The following is a 26652-nucleotide window of genomic DNA, read 5'->3' as shown; positions in this document are numbered from 1 at the left end:
TAGGTCCTGATACAATTTTGGTTGCAATTAGCATAATTCCTATGAAAATGAATTATGTTTTCATTCATATTTCATTTACTGGAAGGTTCACTGTCTTCTCTGACAACCAATGCAAGCATACATATATCCACGTACTTTCTAATTAATTTGCTTTAAAAATATGCAATAAAAAAAAGATAAGGGTTATGATAAAGAGGAGATATTATGAAAAAATTACTATGTAATCTGCATTTGTTAATGCTTGGTTGCTGAATCTTCGTCTTTTTTTACATCTTTTTTTTCTTCTCAGTGGCTTCATAGAGTCAAAAAAGTTCATGCTGATCGTGTAACCTCATTTCTTGCATAATGAGACAAAGACCCTATTATTGTGACATGTTTCATACTGCTTTTGAGTTATCCAACAAGATCTTGATCTAAAAACTTCCAGTCATGAAGAATTTAGCTCAACCTTGTTCTAAAGAAAATGGCCTTCTATTGTCTATAAAAACTTATTTTTATTTGAAGTATATGTAGGTTTACTCCAGCTTGATGCTTTATCGTAACCTTATATGCCAGACTGGGGGCTCCCTATTGGGAAATTTCTCTTCCCTAGTGAGGTATTTAAAGACTGCATGAAATTGCTCCTGATACACTGAGTTGACTGAGTTTTTTGCAGTGTTTTTACAGTCTGGACAGATATACTGGGTGCAATAATCATGTCACTGGTAAGAAAGTAACTTCATGCAATGGGTTGACCATGGCTGGACATGAGGTGCTCACCAAATCTGTCCCTCCCCTCCTCTGCTGGCGAGAGGAGAGAAAATAAACCAAAGGCTACAGGAGCACAGCTCCCCCCCTCAGTCTTCAGCATCCCTGCTCCGGCTCCTCTGGCACATTCTGCCCCTCCTACTTCACTGATCTTGGTGTCTGCAGGGTGTGTCTCCTTCATGTTCTCACTCACGTCTCTGCCTGCTAATGTTTTAGCATTTTTTAGCCCTTTCTAAAATCTGTTATCCCTGAGGCACTACCATTGTCACCGATGTGCATGGCCAGTGGTGAGTCCCTAAATAGTAATTTTACAGTAATATTCATTACATCTCATGAACTTAATACAAGTTGGGTGGGATCCCTTATAGGTAAGAAATTACTGATTTTAGTTTAGCAGTCAATTTTTGTCTTTCAGTTGGAATGAAGTAATTCTGAAAAATGTATTCTGTTGCAAGCTAACACTTACTTGTTTCTGTTTGTATTTACTAATTATTGAAAGCATTCAGAGGGTTTTTTAGTGCTGAAGTCATCTTGTTAATCATTTCACCCTTCCCTCACTCCAAAGTCCTACAAACCATCTCACATTTTTTCTTATCTTATGCAGAATCACCTGAAGTGTGTCATCACACGTTCCCTGCTGTTCTTAGAGGTTTGTAGCTCGTAGTACAGAAACATAATAAATAGTTTATTTTATGTAGACTTTTTTCACTAAAGAAGTTAAACTGTGTTCCTTGAACTGTAGCACATATTCAATACACCAGATATAAAAGATAATTTAGTTGTCAGAATTAATGGCTGATGATTATTCTACAGCATTGCATAAACAAAACTTTTTAAAGGAGTGGTAGAAGATGAAAGCTGAAACATTTGAATATGTTTCTACTTAGAGTGGCACCAGGAGCCATCATAGTCCAGTAACTTATGCTGAAAGTAAAAAGCTAAATAACACATCTAGTTGCCTCATTATTTTTTTATATAAATTCACCCCAAACAAATAAATCTAACCCAATTCTGAAGTGGTTACACGCAGCCAGCAATAGCACTCATGTCTCTGTTCCTTCATTTTTACCCTGCATAATTAGGTTGCATATGAAAAATAGTAATTTATAAGGGTTTTGGGGTTTTTTAAAATAGATTATGCTCAGTGAAAACTTTACTTTTGATGACTTGACTCTTCAAAGGAGGCATTTGCCACAAGTAGGAATTCCATGGGCTGTGCAGGAGCATTAGATGAACTGATATCACTCTTTTCCAGTAAACCTCTTTTCTCTTTGTCTCATTCAGTGTTCTATAAGGACTGATTTCTTGTCACTGATTGGATGTTAGCCACCTCAGCAGCTGTGTATCCTTGAATTGAGGAAAACATCCACAGTAAGATCAAAGGAAAAACAGGTGTCTGTTCTAATGAAGATCAATTTATCTCAGGATTAAGTCTATGAAAAACACCACCAAGTTCACCTTCCTCCAGTCAAGACCTTTGGAAATCTAATAGACCTTTTATCTGACAGGAAGAGGCTTGAAGAAAACAAAAAATTTGCTTTGCAGACAGAAAGTGTTTTCTATGTACAAGCTGAAACTAGCATTACACACTACACAAGCCTTGTACATAATGACAGCTTTATTTTGAACAAAAAGGTTTACCAAAAAAATTAGGCAAGCTTTTCTTTTGGGAAGGTAATGCATTTGTTACTACTTCTCTGGAAATCAAAATTAAAAACCCATGAACAAATAAGCAATAAATTTACTAATTTTTTCTTCTATTTGATAAAAAATGGTTTCTTAGGACAAGAGTAAGGAGGGCTTTATACAATTCAGCTTCCGAAATTTCTGACATACTTAAATCACTTTGGTTCTGGAGCCTTTTACTGTAGATGTAAAACTTTTTATAAAGGCAAGTAGATGTTGTAATATTTCCCTTTACAAGGTTTTGTAATATACAAGCTGGTCAGACTGTGTAATATATTAATACTGGTTGCCTTTATAGGCTTTATATTTTCACTGCCTTATTTGGCATTTCACTGTATTGACGAGAGCATTACTTGCCTAAAATATAACTCTTCTCACTTTTCACTCAATATGGCCTCTTAACTGAATTTTAGTTTTATGACCCTTAAACCCACAAACTAAATGGAAAATGTACCTAACCTACTTAAAGGAAAATATCAAAAGCTGATTCAGCTGCTAATATTATTCTTCTCAAAATCCCCTAAATGCCCAGTGCTTCTTACAACCGCCTTAGCAAAATACTAGCAATCACTGAAAAAATTTTTAAGAGTTCTCCCATAGATAGTAGAAACTTGCAGTGATATTAAATCAGGCCAAGTGTCATTAAAGTCTGCAGGCTTTGCTGACATTTGAACTTTTTTTGGAATCAAGTCTAACAGGGATTTTGTTTAAGCTAAGAGGAAAGTCTCAGAGAAATGTGTGGTATTAGAAATTCATTCGGCAGCATGGTTGTCAGACACTAAGAGCCAGGCCATAATTCCATGGAAGTATCAATTTGTGTTTGTGAGTGTTTACACAGCCTGATAGAATTGAGTCTTGTCTTGGTGGTTTTTTGTAGGTTTTTTTGCTCCAAAGGTGGCAAAGATTGTTATCAATTTAAAAATAGCTTTAAATATTTCAAAACATATTCATGAAAGTCCTACAAAACAGTTATGCTACCTTTCTTGTTTTAGTAAATCCCTTTTGCTACCAAAATGCATATTTTTTGTGATTACTAAAAAGTCAATCTCTGTCTCTTTTTTCCTAAATGTTAAGTGTAGTCACTTTATATTTGCTAGAGTGTTAGTTCTTGGTGTTGGGAAATTCTAGCCTTTGTCATTGTTGAAAAGGTAACTCAAAAATAAGGTTTTCATCACGTCTGTGTACAGAATTTTAAAATACAATACAGAGGGAGCACATTTTAAAGTTTAAAGCTCAAAAGCATAGTTTAATTAAAATTTTGTCCTCAGATATAGCTCTTATCAGAGCCTGCCTTTTTCAATTTTCCAGCCTGATGACTGAGGAACAGATGGGTAAATCTTGTGACACTGACTTAAAATATTTTTTATTTTTAATATATTTCAACAGCTTGTGTGCTTTGTTCTCTTTTAATGTCTTGGTGATCTTCCTCTATAAATCCTGATAAATCTGTGAAAAGATACCAGGGTTTGATTTTTGTGACTTGAGTACTTTTACCAGCATTAAGAGTCCAAAGAATTGCTCAGCTTTTTGCAGAAACTATTGAATAATGTGGAAGAGAGGTTGAGTAAATAAAAATAAAACCCAAATACACTCTGGGTTACTTATTTTTTCAGTGGTGATTCTGAGTAATTCTGTGGCAATATAAACATAGATTTTCTTGGTACCCTTCAGATTTTATAATTTACACCCAATGAAGTTCTACAGAGGGTGTAGGAAAAGAAACTAAATTATTTATTTTGTCTTCTCCATTAAGCTTTCCTTGCTATGGTTTGTCTGTGGTATCTACATGGCAAAGTGCTGAGGGATCTATGATGAAGATACCTTAAAGTAGAATTTGTTTGGTGCTGGGTTTTCCCCCCCTAATTTTCAGGAAGTAGACCAATTGTCTTTTCTTGAAGATTTCACATTTGTGACCAGAGTAAATCACTGAATGATGAGGGGTTCAAAAATCCATCAATCTGTGTGTGACTGACCACCACTCTAATCCCAAGTCACTGAGAAACAATGTAGATGATGAATCAAGTTTTTTTTTTCTTTTTACTTTGTTTTTTCACCTCAGATTGTGGTGAAAAATCAGACGAGAACACAGATGCTCAAAATAATCCCAACATCATTCCCAGGACTGCTGTGATTTTTTCTAAATCATTCTAGTACATCTGGACGGCTGTTTCAGTAGTTTCATGCAACAAAAACAATATGAAAGACATTTAAGGCAGTTTAAGACTACATTTTAAGCAATTCTGCAATAAGGGGAGCATTTGTGTACATGTGTCTATTTTCAAATGCTTTTGGGAAACTGCAGGGTGCACTGCTTATTTTTTATCTCAAGATCCTGCTGTAGTATGTGTTGAATGAACATGTGAGCTCAAACCAGGAGTACCTTGCTGAAAATTCTTTCCTGATGTAAAATTTCAAAACTTTAGAGCTATGTTTCTGATTTTAGTTTTATGAATAACTTGCACACCCTCAATTTATGAGTGCTAAGATTTTTACAGAAAGCCAGGGTTTAATAAACTGTGAGAACTACTGAAATTTTTACATGCATTTTACCAAAGCATTAAAGATCAATTCATTCAAAGTTCAGATGTGATATGACTCACTTTCTTCACAGTGAATTCATGATGACTTTCATTAAAACAACAAAGAGACACAATATCTAGAAAGTCAACACACAAAAGAGAAATATCCATGAGATATCACCTACAGTTACTGTCAGTAACTTTGGGTTTATGAAACTTCACAGCTTTGAAATTATTCTAAACATGGCAACAAGAAGTTTCCATTAATAGTACTTTTGTCAGAAAGAAGTTGCATATAGATAATAAGAGTGTGATGAAAAATTAAAATTTTTTGCTAGTTTCCCTATCTTTTAAAACACAACTCTCTTTATATATTGTTTTTATTTGTATATTTTTTTACATGTAAAAGATTAAATGAATGTATATAATTACACTTTGATAAAACCTCTAATTTTTTTATATTTTGTCACTTAACACCCTCTATGTATGTTAATATGTTAAAGAACGTATTTTTTTCTTTTATCATTTTTTCTGCCTTACCTATTCTTGGAGTAGTTTAAATTGTGAGATGTTTCCAGCAACATGAAAACCTGAAATATGCAATGGAGGTAGGTCTTGATTTTGAAAAAAAAACCCTTGTAAAATTAGGTTATTATCTAATATATTTATAGGATTTGACAGAAAATAATTTATCCTTGTTTAATATATATTTTGTAGGAACACTAGGAACATTAGTGATATCATTCAGAGTATGAAATTCAATGTTCTTCCAAAGACTTTCAGATTTGTTTGGATTTCTAATAAATATAAAATTCTGCTTCTCATATAATTTATGGCATGAAGACATGAGTAAACAAGTGTGCTATGCAATGAAAACTTCCCTAGTATTAAAATAATTATGGCAGCTTATCTAAGAATTAAGATACAAACCCTCTGTCCTTTAACAACTTTATATTCTTTTTGTTTTCTTAGAAATGTCACCAAATCTGGTTTTGTTTTGGTATCATTGTTTTTCATCTTGTCCCATTTTCTCTAATTTCACGTCTCACAGCCTGTGTAGCAGAGTGAATGTCTTTCCTTTTTAGTTATTGTTTTGGTAAATAGTCTGTGATCTGTAATTGATGTTTACAAAAATAATTGCTTAAGGTTTTGTTTATTTGTTTCATTACACTGCAATATAGATTTCTAGGATAATGGAAATTTCCGCAATGTATTTTCATTATATGCCAATGTTTATGCATAAAGCATCCTGTTTGCTTGTTGTTGGATGACAGGCAGCTTGTCAAGTATGCATGACTGACTTTCTTCTAAGAATATTTAAAATTCTTTATATAAAGATCTTTATATGACTAGATCTCCTCAACTAACTCAGTGAGGGGAAAAGAACACCTTACTGAATATTTATAGCTTTGATGGCCTAAGTACTTCTTTATGGAATTTTATTTTACCTTTTTTTGGGGGGTTTTTTTTTCTGCTCTTTAAGTAAGTAGGTCCTTTTTATGTATTAATAGTGTATTGCTAACATTAAGCCTTTACTTAAGTCTTGGAAAAGAGGATTTAGACCTTGGGGAGATAATGAATCAGAGATTAAAAAACCCGAAGCATCTAACTCAAGGTGTTTCCCAGAACTTAATAATAGTCAAATTATTTTGATGCAAAAAGTATTGTGCTAGTGCAACACTTGAATGTAATGTATTTAAACACGTATCAGGTTATTGTAGTTATTTCTCTGTTTTTCCTTGCCTTAGTCTCTGCTGCATTAGGGATAGGACCATGAAACATCTAAAACCACCGTCACTAACTGTCGATCTTTATGAAAAGATATCTGACATTCTGAATATGCAATTGTAACAAAGCTTACTGCAGATTTACTAAGCTCAGCTCCTCAGCAATCATAGAGCACAAAGGAAACCTGATTTAGCTGACTAAACTAATTCTGTTTGTGAGATGCTTTGTTTATACTCCTCTGCTGGTACCTTTAGGTACCTTTTTAGATCTGGTCATATATGTCTCTTTGTGTTGAATGTACTGGCATCAAAGCAAAAATTAAACTGTTGAAGTTGACTCTGAGTATAACACTTATATTTTAATAATGTTCACTGCATCGAATGCAAATAATTAAAAAACAGGAATCTCACAATATATTGCCAGTCTTCAGGACTGTCTTCAGCAAGCCCTTGGCAAGGAAGGGATCTTGGTTTTGTTTTTCTGCTGCAGTGAAGAGTCATAATGTAAGAACCTTTTTGAATCTTATACCAATTCTAAGACACTTACAGAGTTATCAGAGTTTTAGAATCTAAGATCTCATATTTTGATGGTGAGGATCTGCTTACAAAGCAGGTTATGGTATATAGTAACTTTTGGAACACTAATGCACTGAAAGATTCTTATTTATTATCAAATTCATTCCTTTACTGTTGTGGGTAATTTTTTCCTAAGTATGTTAAACCCTATTTTACTATTTCTTTAATAAATTTAGCATTCCTTTTCACAAAAAGATTCTCATATGTTCTTCCACATTTTTAAAGTTTCAAAGCACTTCATGTATACCAAAAGAAAATATTTTCTATGTGCAAAATTTTAGTTTCCTGTTTTGATTTGCATCTTCATATGATATTTTAACACAAGGTATTCATCTATACCTATCTCTATCTAATCAACGCTGTGGATTCAGATAAATGTTTTACTTTTGCTGACTAGCACTTAGTTTGATGAAAGATATGTAAACATTTCTAATGTAACACAGACAACCAGTTAACAAAGAGGTGACCTTTTTCTTTCATTATATGATTGTCATTCAGTAGTGCATTTAATGAGCATCCAGAATTCCTGAGAGCCTCTACTAGAAATGTATTGTCATCTCTGATGAACATACAAGTGGCTGAAGTAGAATTTTTGATAAATGTATACCTTTATCAGCCTTGCTCTCTGGGACCCATTAGGAAAGCTTTAACATTGTGAATCATCTAGGCATCCTCAGATGTTTAAATACAATGAAATAAAAATGTCACTGAGCTCCAAACTTAAATTAGGTCCATACTTTTGCATATAAAATTAATAAGATATAAATATACAAAGGTTATTTAGGCACTCTAATGTATTATAACTAAAGAATTTTTTGGGGGGTTTTAGAGACCTCTTATTTTTATGAACCATGTTGACATTTTCATACACTTGGCATAATCCATGTGAATAATAGACAGATTGGTGCTTTGATGCACAAATATCTATCTGCAAGATTCTTTGGGCTACATGTGATAGGTAGAACATAGTTTGTAAAGAATTCAAAGGAGGATTTTTGCCAATTTTTGTTTGTATGAAAACCAAATGTATTCTCTAAGGATCAGAGAGAACTGCATGTAGGAGGGGGCTGATGCTCAAAATCTTATGACAGTTGCAGCAACAAAAGTGATATAAATTTCACAATGGGGAAGATATGGGTTGATTATAAATATTTAACAGAAGTTAAATTTCTTGTATAAAAACTTTTCATGAAATACAAGAATATCTCCAAGATAAGTGAAGGATAGAAGATAAAGCTGACCTGTAACAGAATTACAATGTCTAAAAAATAAGATGGTAGGGGTCAGTGGACAGGCAGCAAACCAATAATATGCTCCTGCAGTCTCTCACCTTTACCGAAGAGTTTTGAGGGAGAAGAATAAAAAAGAATCTGAAAGGAGAATGATAAAAGACAAGTGATACACATCTTTCCTTAGAGGCCTGACATTAATGAGCCTGTAATGGGGGCTTGTTAGACTGAGTTATCTTTTGCTGAAGATGTAAAGTTAAGCAGTTATGCTAATAAGAAAAGGAGTAGCAGGACAGATTAAAAAGAGAAGAGTCAAAAGTAAAATATGGAACTCTGCATTGCTAGTCAGTTTACATGCAGTTTGGCTATTAAAAAGGCAAAATTTAAGATTATAAGACCTTGATATGTTCCAGCTGTGTAGTTTGAAAACTAAGTTATCTCCTACAAGATGATGTATTTCTTCTACAAACATTGCCCCCAGAAATATTGGTTATATATGAGCACACACATTCACATAAACTCATGTGAAATATTCATGTGAAATACTAATTTAAGATTAAGATGCTGTTTTCTTTTTAAAACAAGTTGCCTGTTGACTGCCTGTTAATGTACTTGAGAAACTCTTATGCTGGACATTTGTTTTGGCTCCTGAGACAAGCATGACAGCATAAATCAAACAAGTCACTCCACTGATATATATTATAGAATACATTTTACTAAATATTAAAGTACTTTTTAAAGGGTGTTAGAGGTGGTTGGAGGAAAAGTATTTCGGTTTTTTAAAATATTTTTCAGTTTGACTAGTTTTACAAAAAGAATGGTCTATCTTTATTCCTACATAGTTGCTATCTGCAAAAAAAAAACCATACAAACCTCATTAGCTGAAGTTCAAACTAAATTGTAGCAGTTTCGGATGTGGTTTGATTTGGTTAGGTTCATCTTTGAAGAGTTTCACCCAAAATGATTTGCAGAGTACTTAAATTTAGATAGCATTTTGACAGGCCACTCTTCCTGGATCACTGGATGCCTTGCCACAAATTGAGGACCTTCCCTGTAGGCAGGCAATGGTATCCTGGTTGTGGTGTACAATAACTGCATCCTAGCATAACCAAACCTAATGTTTGGGTGCATTGACCATGTTATAGAACTTCTGGGTCACAGAACATCTGAGATTGGCATGAAATCACAGAAGAGCTGACATAGGCACTGATCTCTGGGCATCTTCTAGTCTAACCCCACTGCTCATATCAGGGTCAGTCAGAACTGGTCCTTCAGGGCTTCAGATAAAAGGTTTCCAATATCTCCAAGGATAGCGACACCGCAGGCTAAGCTCTCTCAATAACCTGTTCCAGCGTTTGACCACTCTTACAGTTAAGTCACTTCTCATACTTAAATGGAATTCAGTTTGTGTCTAATGCTTCTTGTCCTGCTGCTGGGAACTACTGAGGAGAGTATGACTGTCTGTTCTACAACCTCCCATCATGCATTCACATTGAAATGCATGCTTTTGCAACTTCGGCTGGCACCAATGTATACAGAAGAAAGAATGATAATTTTAGTGGTTCTTGCTCCAGAGCTATATACTTTAACCTGGAAAATCTGTTGTTTTTGGCAAAAATCTAGGAGAAAGAGCAACTGGAAAAACCTAAGATATTTTTCATCATGGGAAGTATGAATGGAAGCATGAAAGTTACTTGATTTTGGACCAAAATCAAATAACTGAAAAGAAAGACCTTAATACCAGCATGTGGTTTATAATCCTTACTGGTACTTTATGTGCCCTGCCCAGACCAATCCCATTTATATATTTTCTCCCCTTTAATGCATAATTCTGCCTGTGACTTTATTAGAATAGTTAACTGCATAATTTAAGCATAGCTGAAAATTATACAAGCATTTCAATAAAATGGTTTGTTAGGGGAAACTCTTATTGGAAAAATGCAGTCATGCACGGAATGGAAAATATGGAATGAGATTTGTAAATGGAATAAATTTAAGAGACAAATGAGTTGTTTTTATAACTGCTATTTAGTTCTTGTTTTTTCTTTTCTGATAAGTAGGATTACAATATCTATAATTTTGTTTCTAATATATTCATTCATTAGTTTTGGCTTTTTGCTTAAGACTATGATAAGATTTATAGCTGTATTTGCAAAGAAGCCAGGCTAATTCAGATCTTAGCCACATTTTGTATTTGAATGCTGATCAACATGTTATTATCTTCTTATTTTATTGCTCTCTTTTACATTTGATTTTATTGGATATCCCAAGACTATTGTGAACTCCTAGCATGTAAGAGGTTTTGATTTGGCACTGAAAGCATGTGTGTTTACAGAATAGAATATATTTATTTACATATTTAAATGAATATTTATCAGGGGTTTTTTCAAACTTGGAATATGCTCACTGGAATAACTTTGGGTCAGTATAATAACTGTACCATATGTCTCTATATTTCTGAACCAGGTGGCTGGCAATCATGTCTCCAGATGAGCAGTGGTTCAGTGACAGCAACAAAAACCCCTCTTGTTCTGTGCATACATTTCCTTGAAAAATCCCTGTTTTCTACTTTAATTTTTGTTTATTTCTGAATGCTGTTTTAGTATCAAAAATTCTGTTGTTTGATGATAATTCAGTATTGTATAACTAGAATTTCTTTCCTATGTGACTGAAGGACAGATGTTGCTAAGCAAAGAACAGCTATATTAGCATTAGTTTCTCTGCAGTATTGGTTAAGTTACTAGTATGGTGCATCTCTTGCAAGAGTACTTGGCCTAGTAAGTGCCATATCATGTATTTGCTAAATTTATATGTTTCTCCATAGTCAGAATAAACCTATTTCTATAAACCCTATTTCCTACCTATTTTGTAGAAAGAAAGCTTTTTCATGTCAACTTATAAGTCTGTACTTTACATATATGATTTCTTTCATTCCAATTTATATTTTCTTTTCTTAGACTCATATAAATTATTATAGACAGTAGATAGAGTTGGTCTAATATTTTCAGAGTTTTCTTCAATGTATTGTCTGACTTTATATGTACTAATACTTCCCTCACAATATTCCACTACAAAGGAAAGGTAAGAGAGTTTTCAGTGTTTTTTGGTTTATTTATTGGTTATAACTTTCAAGTTACTTCAATATATTACAATAACAATGCTCTAAGTTAAAGTATGTAAAGTTATTTATATCCCCTCAAAGCTTAAGTTCAAGTGACACAGAAACACTTTACCTAGGTTGGCCTGTTGCTATTTTTGTACAGACATACATACAGAGAGAGATATTTTTTAAGAACATGGAGAGTTATGGTTTTAATGCAACTTCATCCAGAAAAAGATCATAGTTTTGTTTTGCTCAAAAATCTGGAACATAAATATAATCCCTTGTTTCAGAGGGGAAATTTTTCTTTTATAGATAAACTTGAACTGGTACTGGAACAGGTATAAGCTGTTTTTTGAGACACTCCCAAACTGTTTTTGTTTCGAATTTGTCTTCACTTTTGACCACTTCTCTTTTCTTTTCTGTACTTTAACCAAAAAAAGACAAAACCCCAACACCATCACTGGCTTACATAGTGTTTCTCATATTATCTGGTGATCCTTCTCTGTGCCACATACTTTGGCAAGAAATGTGTAGCAGCATATATTATTTGATTCTCTTACATGAGCCTATGTCTGTTATTTCCAATGATATTTTCTACACAAAATGTCATGTTCAGAACTAATGGATGAGTGACTTCTGGAAAAATTTGACCTGTTCTGTGAATAAAAATAGTAAGGTACTATTAAAAAAATTTTAGCTGAGCAGGTCAGGAGGAACACCTTATGTAACTTTTGTTACAGAATAAATAAAAGTCTGAAGTTCTTTGTCTCTTCCACAAGTTCAGGAAGCTGACAAAGAAAGTCTCAGGGATTTTATGCATGTTTAAGCATGAAACAAACAATTGAATTATACACATATTCTACTAATGTGTTGCAGTAATAAATCCTTGCTTTTGATACACATAATCTTGACAATTAATTATTTTGCCTTGTCTCCTGGGAATCTGTTCCTATATTAGGTAAGTAACTTTATATATCCCACAATTGGAGAGATTATAAAACGGGGCTAAGCATAGGCATACTCAAACAGTAATGGTTCTTGTTAATTTATCAGGTATTCAGGAGTGCTTGCTATATCTCTTCTCTGAGTCAGAATACCAAATACACAGGCTGAGCAAAGGACATAACAGAAGTACTGAAAGCTAACAAATCATCTATGTTGCTTTATTACCTATATAGTGAGATTTCTGAAAGTGCTCCTGTCTATTGTGTGCATTGTATCAATTGTTAGCTCCAACAGGGAATAGGAGCTTTAAGTTCTTCATGAAAATTCTTCCTCTTGCCTCCTAAGAGAACTTGTGAGAAACCCAAAGTGCCTGAGAAACTCTGAATTTATGAATTATCTCTTACTTGTCTTTTACAAGCTTTGAGACATTTTTCCTAAAGGTTTCTCTTGTTATGCATAACAAAAATCTTAACTAGACTTTAAATACCAACCGAGAGCACCTGTCACAGAGAATAGGATAGATTGACTATAGTGCTAAAACCTTCAGTATCACTTATCTATATTTTATTGTATCACTTATCTATATTTTAATTTCTATTTATTTTATATTTTTTTCATTGCTTGGATGGTGAATTTTCATCTTGTAAAGTGACATATCTAAGTGCAATATAAAGGGATATTTCCCCAAAAAATTATATTTACAGAAATAATTTTGTTATACATTTAGAAGTACACTTTTATAGCTAAATTAAAGTTTTTCAGCATAAAAAGTTCCCAAGATGTATCCCATCACTGGGGGTAGCAGGCTGAACTATAATATTTTAGCTAAATATTTTTGCTTATAGAAAATGCATTTCTGCCTGAATTGCATGACATCGTATGGAATTAATTTTTTATGCATTATGCCCCATCTTTCAATAGAAATAGTTTCTGAATCCTGCAATTTAGAAAAGGTTTCTTAAAGAGAAAATGGTGGTGCTTCATGGCTTCTGTATGGCAGTACTTATGGTATGCTTGCATGACATATTTAACTTAAGCAATCTTGTTTTAGTAGAAAGGCAATTACTGATAAACGAGAAGCGCTTAAGGGTAGCTTAATTAATAACTTTCTTTGATTACTTTGTGACTCCATAATCCAAGTCTTTCCCTAAAATACAGCACAAGTATTTTTTATCCACAAAACCCATCTCAAATGTCGTTTCTATTTCTAAAAAAACCCTAAAATTTGGCAATTTGCCAAGAAATAGCCAGAATATTCTTGAAAGTCTCTTCCAATCCAAACCATTCATAATTCAGAATCATAATTCTGTCATTCTAAATGGACTGTGTGCAAATGCTTTTCCACTAGACAACTGAAACACTTCATCACATAGATGAGAAACAATAAATAATATTAAGCCATTGTTCTTCTCTATTCTCGTTTGTAAAAAGGCTCATTCCAATTTTGCCTTGCACTTTTGCATATGGAAATGTCAGTACTTCACTGGGACTATGAGACTATACGTATGAATTCTCCTAGAACAGTCACCACATGTAAGGAATGTAAATTCTGTGGTTCTGTCCTTAGAATATCCATTCATCTCTGGAAAGTTTTTCTCCTCAAGAATTACACAGTGTGTGGACCAACCCATGACAGCACCAGGTAAGGAATTTTATCCTAAAAAAGTTTAGCTATTTTGTACACAATAGGATGATTTTGTAAAGTGAACCGCTGTGTAAAAAAGAAAGAGGAAGAAAAGATATTCTGAAATTTTTACATGGATTTCTTTTTTCTCCGCAGATGCTTTTAAGTGAAGCAGTGTGATCTTAAAACTTAGTGTCAAGCTCTTCAGATAGCTACTAGATTTAACAAGGTTGAAAAAGGTAAGTGAAATATTTAATGCTAAATATTTAATTTTAAGCAAATCACTATTAGAAAGCAGAAACCTCAGTATTTACTAGGCACTGTTATTATGTGTTATGTGAATGACATCCACAGTGTAAGAGGCTCTTTGAGATCTCTCAATATTTATTGTTTTGTTAAATTTCTCATGGTAGTTTCTAAGTTAAAAAAAAACAAACCACACCTACATGAAGGAAATAAGGAAGCGGAATTGCAAACATATTGTCCTTTATATAACTTGGTATCATTAAAACAAGCATTCAGGTTTTCAAATCAAAGTGTGACATGAGGGAAATGAAAAAGGGTATAAAAACTGTGATGTACATATTAGACAAATGTAATTATCTTTTCATGTTTTTGTTTGTTTGGGGGTTCTAGTTGGGTTTTACTTTTCTAATGCAGAAAACAAACTGGCCAAGCTTAACTGAAATAATCAAATAGAATGGAAAGAGTTAGTTAAGCACACAACAAACAAAGCTGTCTTGTCAAGTCTTGTTCATTTATGTGATGCTGAATCTTTTGTGAAATAAGATTCAGTAAAAGCAGCGTCATCAAGAATACCTATTTTGCTATTTTACTAGACAGATTAGAGAAAACATATCTATTTAATCAGTCCTTTACATAAACATAATATGTAAAATGCTCACTTAAAAATTAATTTAAATCAAGGGGAATTAAATGAATGCTATGTAAATCAGCATTTCTTTTATCTCTAAGAGAGACATTTTTCATCCTTTACATATTTGTGGGTCAGATACTGCCTCAAGGAGAAAGAAAGTTATGAATAATTTACGAATCACCATTTTTGCTTCTGATGAAGCAGTATGACACACTTTCAGGGCTAGCTACATGCAACATATTCCAGGGAATATTGCTTATTGAAAGAAGGGTTTTCTCCTGTATTGGGGTCCCCAGACCAAGAACGACATGGACCTTTCAGAGAGGGTGCAGAGGAGGGCCACAAAAATAATGCAGGTCAGGAACACCTGACCTGTGAAGACAGGCTAAGAGAGTTGTAGTTCTTCAGTCTGGAAAAGACTTAAGGGCACCTTATCACAGTATTTTAATATATAAAGGGACAGTTATAAAAAAGATGGAGAAAAACTTTTAACCAACTCCTGCACTGACAGGACAAGGGCCAATGACTTTCATTGAAAGAGTATAAGTTTACATTGGACATACTGAAAATATTTTTTATAATGAGGGTTGTGAGACGCTAAAGCAGATTGCCCAGAGGAGTTGTAGATGCCCCACCCCGGGAAGTGTTCAAGGTCAAGATGGAAGAGCTTTAAGCAATATGATCTGGTGAAAGATGTCTCTGCTGATGGCAGGTAGGTTTACTAGATGGTCTCGTAAGGTCCCTTCCAACACAAACCACTCTATAATTCTATCGTGTGTCTGAAAAGAGAGTTTATACTTGGAATTTTAGAGAATATGACAGAAAAAAATTTTGTCTGAATTTCATAAGCAGAGTAAAAATCATCATAATGAAATACTAAAGCCTAGAATAATAAAAGGACTAATTGTACGTTAATATTATTGTCAATAAATTGATAGTGGGGAAAAGCCTCTAGAGAAAAAAAATATCCCTTCTGTATCAAACTATTAGGAAAGTCTAATGACAGGTCTAATTCAATGATGCTCATTTTTCCATCCAGATTACTGTAAACAAATGCTATATGTTTATATGTTTTTGAAATACATGCTAAAATCTGCTGTCAAAAGTGACCCCAGAAACTAATAAGATATTTTTGTCATTACATTAATGATCCAGAAAAATAGAACAATTTAATTAGTGGAAAATAATTTACTGGTTTGAGAAAAGGTAAGGAACACTTAGGAACCAAGCATACTTTTAGGATTAATGGGTATCATCAGTGATTATACCTCTAGTGCTTGTGGCCAAAATTACCCATACAGGTAATTTTTTAATGAGGTGATGGCAACAAATTTCTGCTCTATATTGCTAATCAAAAAAATTTCCTTTCTATTATAAATACCTCATTCTTCAGATAACATTGTTAGAAAATACATTCTTAATATGTATAATTTTTTTTTCTTCAATTAAATCACTATTATCAATGCTAACTATGCAGTTTTTTAGTTCACTGAATTTCACTGACAATTTTTTATGAATTAAAAAGGTATTATTATTTTAGCAATATCTGTTTGGTACTTATTTGTCAAGAATGTGAGATATATTTACTCAGGTGATGAATTTTGCATTTCACTCCTTGTGCCTGACAAAACTAATGCTGATTTATGCTTCCTTTGGTCAAAAGAAGAAACATGACAAATCTTTATACCTTCAAACCATACAGTGTTCCTAATGTCTGACTACACGTGGTCTGCTTTATCTGTCTCATGGTATTACATTGCACTGCATTTTGCAGAAAATAAAATATTTCTAATGTAACCATAAAATCATCTTCTTTTTTTGAGCATAGAAGTTAAATCCTTAACAAAGATGATTTGACATATGAAATCACTTCTATTTTGATGAGCTTTTATATAGTTGTTAATAAAATCATTGACACCTATATGCATATAATATTGTATATATAAGAGAGGAAGATATAGAAAAGTAAAAATGTGCAAGTTATTTTACTTGATTGACTATAAACTCTCTGATGCATTTCAGGAGGTGAAAATAGTGTTACTTGATGTATTTCAGGAATAATTTTTTTATATCTGATTAAAATGCAGATGAGCATAACAAACTATTTTAATTCGTAAGGGTTGATCTCCTGATGCAGTCTTCCATCTGCTTCAGGTGTAGGGTTTGCAGAGATTTTGCTACAAGTACTGTATGCAATTAGGGTGCAGATACAATCCTCAGCCTAAAACTCTCTATGCAAATGTAAATGCCTTTATAATACTTTTGATGATACCTGCTATTTAAAAATAAAAATCTGCAACTTTATAATGAAATCATTTTTCATGATGAGAAATTATAGAAGTGCTATGGAAAATTTGCATGAGAATACATGGAAATTCTGAGATCAGGATCTGATCTCATATTTCAAATCTTCAAGTACTAGTAATGTTACTTGGGTTATTTTTTGTTCTTAGGTTGTTTACTTAATATTTAAGGAGACATAAAACAATACAGAAGTCAATGTAATTGTCTTAAAGACTTTTATTTCTGTGTTTTGCAGAGTAGATTTTATTAACTGCTTGCTAGTGTCTTTTATTAAAGAATTGCCTTGCAATTATTTAGGAAGGGAAATTATCCCAAAATTTCTCATCTCAAAAATCTCTTTGAAGATGAACTCAGAGTAATTTTTAGATACTTTATCACATTAAAAACAACCAATAAATGTTTACCACACCTACACTTAGAAATTAGTAGAGGCGCACAATTTTCTTGGCGTAATGACCACTAGATACAAGAGACTAGGAAGTGAAGAATTGTGTTCTTCAAATGTGTCAGAGAAAAGGAAATGTTACCAATTGGTAATTTTCTATTTAACAGATGTTGCATAAAGAGATGTTGCATTATTACTTTAAAAATATTTTAATTTTTTTATTTGGTAGGAAGAATAACAAACCTGCCCTTTCAGTAAAATATTGTACACAGCTTCTGCAAAACAGTCTGCTTTGAAAGCTGGCAAAGAATGCAGGATCAGCAATGATTTGACATTGAAAAATTAAGCTGAGTTATTTAGTGTCAGGAAAATGCATTCAATGACCAGAAAAAAATATGTATAATACTTCACTTGCAAAGAACAGTAATACTCTGTAACATGGTTACTTGTCAACAGGAGCTTTCTTTATAACTTTTTTTTTAATTGAAAAAAGTAATTGAATATTCAGTTCATTCTCAGTCAATTTTTTGATAGGCTGTGTGTCATCATATGGTAAAATAATTTTTTAAAAATGTTATCTTTTAAAGGATAGTCGCAGAAGTAAAAATCTGCAAGATTTTTTTTGTCTCTATGAAAACTGGAGTTATATGGCCATGCTTATGTCCTGAGAAAGAACTCTTCTTGCTAGGGGACTACACCCTTCAACACTAGAATGAGGTATCTTGGACTGATGGAATGAAGAGATAAGTAACATGGAAGAACTGACAGTGGATACAGACAGTAACAAAAACATTCTTAAGGGTGAAAGAGTTAAAGATCATAAAAACTTGGGGTTTAGAGTGTATTTCTTAGTGGGCATGTGTACTTTTATTACGGATAGTAACCAAAAGCTAATATCTCTTCAAGAGGAGATAACAGCATCTATATGAAAGAAAAAAAACCCCCACAAAGGTCTAGAAAGTAGATTGTGATAATTCAATCATGAAGGGAATAGCATAGCTTTATTAATTTCTATGACTATGTAGAAAGAGCCTGACCTTCCTGGCCTGTAACTATTACATATGAATGAAAATTGGCAGTGGTTGTACAATTAGGTTAATTGCTGATTCTGTGATAGAAGTTGCAAAGAAAGGGTGAAAGGTAATGGTAAATTGCAGCTGCATAATTTCTGATATATTAGAAAGGCTTTGACCTAAATCAGGCTAAGTTTACCAAACTCTGAATATGGTAGAATAACTGCCAGCATAATTGTCTAATGGCAATTTTTTCAGCTTTCTAGTGTGAGCAAAAAATATTCTCTCTTCAGTTTGCATCTTCATAACTGTTATAAATTTGGTGTCCAGCTCTGGCTTTTAATATCTTTATCACTTTTTATTTTTAATATTCTGTGGCTCTTACTCTTGACTTTGTGCTCTCAGATTCTATAAAACAAACTGGAACTCTGGGGAACTTTCTGTTTCCAAAATAATTGTGTGGAACTGTAGGAATACAGACAAAATGAAGTTAAAGCTCCTCTTAGAAAAAAGACAACTTGTAATTATAAGGTGCTTTTTGCCTGCTGAGGAGATGAGAGCTTTCCTGGTGGTATATTGGAGAGTTTTCAAAATGTACAAGAATAAAAGACTATTTTTATTTTCTTAACAAAGAAAATATCCCTTAAAAAGGATAAAATATTTTTGTAAGTTCTTTTGTTTTTCTATTGTCTTTATCAGTGACAGCAGTTACAGATTAAATACCTCTAAAAGAAATAACATACTAATTGTTTTAAAATGCTTATTTTTCCCCTTTGATGTCATATAAAATTTCCATTAATATCAATAATAAAATCAAAATCAAGCCATGCATATATATATATATATATATATGTGTATATATATATATCTGTCTCTCTCTATATATATACATATATATACATCTATATCTGTCTATATATATACAGAGAGAGATAAGTCCCCCAAAATTACCCAACTGAATAGTGCTGACATAACTGATGAAATCTCAGCATATCAGTCATATCAGTCCCTTTTCCTTGTTTCCTTTTCTATTCTCAGCTGAATATTACTTCTAGATCTGTTGCTCCATTATGTGCTCATCTGATCCCTTCACAAGTTAATTCTGCCTAGAAAACCTAGATCATACCATAAGGGGAAACAGAAATAAAAATTTCCTGCATACTCAGATCTCAGAGGGGTCACTCTAATGACAGAATTGAGGAGGCAACACTGGCATGGCAGGAATGGGGGAGGAAGAGGAGTGGGAAAGATGTGAGAATTGCTCCTTTTGTAACAACCATTAGGATCAAACATATTTAACACTGGAATGCACCACCAACTCATTCTTTGTGAGGGATGTTGTTTCGGTTTTTTTGGTTGGTTTGTTTGCATAGTTTTTGTTGGGATTTTTGTGATTTTTTTCTGTAGATTTTTCCCCTCAACTCTTTGTTAAACAAATATATTTTGTTTCAATGAAAGATTAAGCAGCCTTTAGCTTTCCTGAAATTCCAGCCATTCTAATATACATTAGACAGCTTACATTTTCAGAGTTTGATATCATGACTATTGTTTAATCATGATCGTTTCTGCCAAAAAAAAAAAAGTAATAATGTATTTCATTTTTCCTAATAATTTTAAAATCTATTCATGTGCTATGAAATTGGGCTACTGGTTCATAATAGCAAATATTCACTAAGTCACTAAATATATACATTACTAGAATTTTCTGCCCCAGACAATATTGTACTACTGTGATGTCAATTTGAATTCTTACTGAAAATCTAAACAATTTGGTTTTATAATTTTATTATTTCTATCAGTTGTCTTCACTATTATTTTTATCTTATCAAGATATATCAATGAAAATGGAGTCTGGGAAGTGGAGGAGATATTAGTTGTGAAGGAATCCGGGAAGTGGAAGAGATATTAATCAATAATCAATTGTGCAAGTAAATAAGAAATTCAGATGTTGACATGTCTGTAGATGTATGTTTCTCTAAATAATTAAAACAAAGATCACCACCACACCATCATCATTATTACCCCTTGTTTACAATGATTTCAAAGTTCTTGAAATGTTGGCACTGGGGAAGTTATCATTACTATTTTAATTTAAATAGAAATTACTTATTCAATAAAGTATTACTATCTCTGTTCAAGGGCTGGATGGGGCTTTGAGCAACCTGCTGTAGTGGGTGGCAACTCTGCCCATGGCCGGGGGTTTGGAACTAGATGAAAGTTCCAATATTGGAAGCCAGACCATTCAATGGTTATATAAATACCCCCGTGTTTAATTTAATTATGTTATTTTCTACCACCCTTTTACCAATGGATTTTCTGTGAATGAGATTTGTCTTGAAGAATTAGAGCCTGGAACATATGGTGCAACAGTCTTCATGTGGCTGCTTGGTGAAGCAAGGAAAATTATCTTAGGCTAGTCATAAAAACAAGTGGGTAAGTTCTGGTGTACATTTAGAATGTGTTCCATCAATTTAGAATAAAAATAAGCATGGCATTTACTAGTTCTCTATTGCTAATTACCAATGAGGTACAGAAACCTTGGGATGGGAAAACTCAAGTATTTGTTTTTATTGATTTCTTTTTTTTTTACTGTTATTTTTACACTTCTAATTCAATCTTGCCTCACAGAAACTGATAGATTATCAATTGGTAAATTGGTTAAAGGTTGTTAACCAAGTTAATAATTTCTTCTAAAATAATCTTAGTTCTTAGTTATAAAACTATAACATTAACTATAACAACTGTGTAAAAAATGTTTTCCATGATAGACTGACGTTGTAAAGAAAAGCAAATATTTTATGAAAGGACTAAATTATTATGTATTCAGATATTGAGAGGGTAATAAATTATGCATTTCTCAATTATATATGATAATTAGTATTAAATAATGCCTCTTTCTCTAAAACTTACTCTAATTTTCAAAGGAAAAGTTTATATTCCATTTTTTTAAGATTGAACAGTATTTCTTGTTTCTGCTTCCATGTAGTTGTGTATATTTACAAAAAGAATAATGCTGATATTCAATATGCTGAGGAAATCTGATTTTCAAAAGGCACTATATGAGACTTGTTTAAGCAAAAGCTCATTTTCAAATAATCTTTAAGACTGCATTATAAAGAGTTTGTCTTTCTGAAGTTGTAGGATAATAAAAAAATATGGAATTATGGTGACTAAACTTTTATCATTCAGAGTATTACATAATGAACATTTTATGCTCCATTACCCTACAATTTAGAGCACTCTTTCTTCTCCCTTGCTCACATGAAAGAAGACCATTAACTAAGGCAGCCAGCTTTAACAGAGAACACACTTTAATATTTTAACATATGAAATACAGTGCTTTAAATTGAGGGATCACTTTTAAAATTCCAAAACTGGTAAACTTGTATTAGCTTAGAAGCCAACAAAAGAAAAATGGTTGGATTATATATAAAAAGGAGAATCTTATTTCAGATTCTTACACTTTCACAAATAAAGTCAACTACAATTCAATGGCTGTATGTTCATATAAGATCTACAAATAAGTGCAGTCAGTAGGAAAGAAAAGCTAAGTTTTATAATGTTTCTGTAATCAAGTGACTATTATAATTTTTGTTAAAGGACTATTATTGTCTAGTAAGCACAAAAGATATATTTTCATAACTTTTTTAATGTCATGAAAGGCAAGTTTAGTGCTTTGAACAATTTTAAGTCTTTAATACGTGTTTTTTTTGCAATATTAATTAATATTACATGTTTAATCACGACTGAGGGTGGTCTACCAAATTATACACGAAAACTTCTGAAAGCTGCTCTTTCTATTATATGTTGAATGTTTAAAATTAATCCAGTTTAGATTTTGTGTAACATACTCCAGGTGTGGTTGAATTAGAGTTTAGTTGTGGGGAAAATTTATGCATTTGAGAGAGACACGTCAATCTGTTATTTCCCAGAGGAGTCTAGCTGGCTCTTTTTCTATAATGGTGACTTTGGGCACTTCCTTGTTTACATGCAAATGCTGCAGGTGGCCCCTCCTGATCTGGATTTCATTCCCTTTCATTCACATCACTTCACACCCTCTGCTCAGCAATCCTGTCTGCCTCTCTCCCACAGGGCTGTTCACAGCTGCTTCCCTCTCCCATCATCACTAGGTTAAAATCCTCCTTACCTTAGAACATTAACAGCTTCTAAAGACTTTATCACAATATAATGAGTTGTATGAAAAGATGAAAAACTGCCATCAAAACCAGGTGAGGATCTGCAAGTTACTGAAATGTGTTAGTGAGACTGTTGGTTAGTTCTAGAGATATTAGTACAGGGGCTCCAGCTGTATATTGGAAACATATTCATAAAGACTTCCTTTGGTTCCATGATTATTGATTTAGCTTAAAGCATCATCTGTTATCAAAGAAGATTTTAAAACTTGATGTAAAAAAATATAAAATTAAACTTGAACAATGCAACAAATGATGTATCAGATGCAAAAATTCAGGATCAATCTATAAAAACTTATCCATAAAATAATATTTTCTTATCTCTATATAATACATATACATCTTTCTTTGAAGCTTCTTTTTGCACCTTTTATTTCCCCAAAGACCTTATTTATTTCCAGATGTTATCAAGAATAATCCATTTAGAGCCCAAATACTTATATAGCATTTGAAAATATCTGAAACACTATTTTTTGCACTTAAGTACAAATTTTTCAAGCTTGACAGCAGGGAATAAACAAGAAAAAATGTTCATTTGTGGTCATTAAAACTGGCTAGTGCTTGAAGAACAGTTACAAATAATTAAGTAAGAGAAGTCATCTAATTGAAGAAAAAGATGGAGTACAGATCAATGTAGTTGTTCTTTAGCACATCATCTCACTCACTCTACATAAAATCAGAGGTTTGAGAAATCCAAGGACTTTGATACAATTATCTAAAAGCTGAGATTATTGATTTGAGCTTTGCCAATTCAATTTTTTATGACTGTGTAAAAAATGCTTTCTCAAATTGAAAAATTACTTCTAAGCCAGTTTAGTAGGTTTAAATTCAGTCATCTGCTTGAAGCTTCACATCTGCAAAGCAGAAAAAGAGAGAATACTTTAACTTTTATATTAACAAGTACTGAAATTTCCCTCCCCAAACAATGAATTACCATTTTTTGCTTGATATTTAAAGAAATACTTGTAAAATATTTTTGTCTCCCAGATTTTGTGTTAATCTATTATTTCTTTAAATTCTATTTGACTGCCAAAATAGAAATGCCAAAAATTTGCGCAGCATGACTATGAATTTCCAGAATTATCTTTCCTTTAAACAGTCTAAATAATAGCATCATTCACTTGATAAACTCTTCTTATAAGCAACTTTCTTTTCCCACATATGTATGTAATTCTCCCTAACTTAAAAAAATATGTATGAAATTATAATATGTATGTTTTTATATTCTGAAAACGTATGTTTTTAAATTCTGATAAGGCTTGTGGTTAATAAGATATGTTACATCAGTAGGTTTATAATTACTGTCATATTCTTTTATTCCTAACTATATAATGAACATCATGGGTTGCAGTTCATGGCAGAATGTGAACTTTTCACATGGGTACTGTACAACATTTGTAAATTAATTCACTCAAAATTTCTTACATACTTTAACCACAATTTAGTACATTTATTACTTTCTCAATTATCTGTTCTGGGGCTAAGGGTTACTTTGTAATAAGTTTAACACAGGCACACATAATAACAATGTATTCCTAAAAATGCAAATTTTTTGTATAAAATCTTTTTTATAGACTCTCTAAGTGTTAGTACATGAAAGAAAGGGAAAATATTGTAAAAGTATAGAGCATCAACATCAAATATAATTGCCAGATTGGATGAAAGCCATTCAACCCACACTGACAACATACTTAGATATAAGGATGTATTATTATAGTACTAAATGATGTTTAGAAAATTACCAGATGCACCAAGGATTTGCTCTATAGTTAAAGCTACAATGTGAAATCTTTACTTGATACATTCATATTCTGTCTCTATTTCAGAGTATCTTGAAGTATAAATGCAATATCAACACAAACCCAAAAATATTTCTGCAGGCTTAGTAAAAAGGAATAGTAGTGTTGTTGTTCAGAATAAGTTCAGAATTATTTTTAAAATAAAATTGAAATGGAAATACCAAGTTCTATCCATGTGACAGTAAAGGAATGTAACAAATATATATTTTCACAATGGAACCTTGGCAAGTTTTCATTCATATATACATGATTAGTTAGATATTTTTAATGAAGATTTGTTCAGAGATGTAATATTTTATCTTCTTTTCTACCCACCCATATTACAAATACAATATGTGCTTTTAAATTTGGATATAGTCTAGTTATTTAACTCATACGAATGGAATAATAAAATGGAGTAACAAAAATATGATTCAAGATATTTTTTCTGCAACAAGCCCTATTCTAGGTTAATTGGAAGGTTACTTCTACAGTACAGTCTACAAATAAAATATTTAATGAAGAACTCCAAATAATACCAGAATTAGTCGCAAAGTATTGATACTCACTTATCAAATAGCAGTAATTGTATGATATGGGTACAACACTACCCATAGTGACACCACTGTGACTTACCTTTTCCAGCTTATTGAGACCTGGAAAGAGAAAATGTAATTGGTGGTGTAATTTCTTAAAATAGAGGTAGTCTACCATCCAGGTTTTTTTCCATCCTGCATTCATTCATGGTTGATGTCCACAGGCTTTCAGGAATGGTTACTGAAGGATAACAAAATCCCTTTTCCATCTGGAATCTGGAAACTGTATGGATTTGTACTCTTTCCCCACTTAGAGAGTTTGTCAGACCACAAAGTCTAGAGTTATTGGCAAGATGAGGCACAAATTCAGTGTTCAAATATTAGGACTAGTTGATAGACATTGGGAATTTTATAATTTCTTAACTTCATATACAGCATCAGAGCATGGTAAGCCATGAACACATTTGAAAACAGTAATCAGAAAGTACAAGTATGCCACTAGATATTGGGGTTTAATTTAGTTTAATTTTCATTCTCAAAAAGCAACAAAACTGAAAAAGAATTTAAGTTGAGGTACCATGGACTTCATGCAGTAGACAGACTGTTTCAGGTTAAGCACAACACAACTTAGGAACAATGCTTTGGTCATATTACTGCTCTTTTTTCATCCAAGTAATCTGTCTCTCACACATAGCTAATACAATTACTGACAATACATAATTTTTAAAAGTGAAATCACTGGTAGAAACGTATGAGTTTCTCTAAGCACTGCAAAAGGGCAGGAACTCCTTAATTTCATCCTCTGTCCAGAGAGAATTGTGCAATTTCTCATGAACTAGAAATTTTACCTTTGCTTTTCTTCTTTTCCTCCTTTCTTTTAACATGCCATTGAGACTGAAAACGTCTAAACAATCCAAAATGCCCATTAGTGTGTATTTTTTGTCCTTTCATGTAACAGCTAAGGGATCTCCACACAAAAACAACCCTATAAAATGCTTTTGATTGTGAAATAAAATACTTTGAAAAATTAATGCATAAATAGTTCACTAGAAGAAATTAATAACCTGAAGATAAAGAGAAAAACAGGATAGAAAAATAAGATCTGTCTGGTTATATACAGACTTAAAATTAATGAAAGCATTTTATTAGTGAAAAGCCTTTTGTCAATTAAATAAATGAAAAATTTATTATCCACTAATCAAAAAAGTATAACTTCTTTTTAAGCTACAAGTGTGTTTAGTGAAATGTCAAAAAACCCCAAAAGAGCAAAAAAAGCACCTGCTATTTGCAAGAAATTGTCTCCTGCATGGTTTTTATCTGTATATGAAGAACTGCCCAGATAGCAACTTAACACAGTGCATTGTTTTCTGGGCTAATTGTACTGCAATCTGTAGGCTCTGGATCTCACTA

The 26652-nt window shown here is 32.6% G+C and overlaps 1 protein-coding gene across 36 annotated transcripts in view; it reads left to right on the top strand.

The window, feature by feature from the left end:
* Positions 1-26652, top strand: part of MGAT4C (MGAT4 family member C) — a 325269-nt gene that overhangs the window by 62739 nt on the left and 235878 nt on the right. For 22 of the 36 annotated variants that reach the window (XR_012053466.1, XR_012053467.1, XM_072923168.1 and 19 more), the window contains exons 2-3: positions 14100-14174; positions 14313-14395. The exons of 5 other annotated variants lie outside the window; for them this stretch is intronic. The gene's annotated coding sequence lies outside the window, so the exon portion shown is untranslated. Of the gene's footprint in view, positions 1-5507; positions 5561-14099; positions 14175-14312; positions 14396-26652 lie in introns of all 36 variants that reach the window. 9 more of the 36 variants (XM_032745967.3, XM_072923169.1, XM_072923167.1 and 6 more) reach the window with 2 other exon arrangements.

This window comes from Taeniopygia guttata, chromosome 1A (assembly GCF_048771995.1).
Source record: "Taeniopygia guttata chromosome 1A, bTaeGut7.mat, whole genome shotgun sequence".
Taxonomy (NCBI): Eukaryota; Metazoa; Chordata; class Aves; order Passeriformes; family Estrildidae; genus Taeniopygia; species Taeniopygia guttata.
This window is presented reverse-complemented; position numbering and strand designations above follow the sequence as displayed.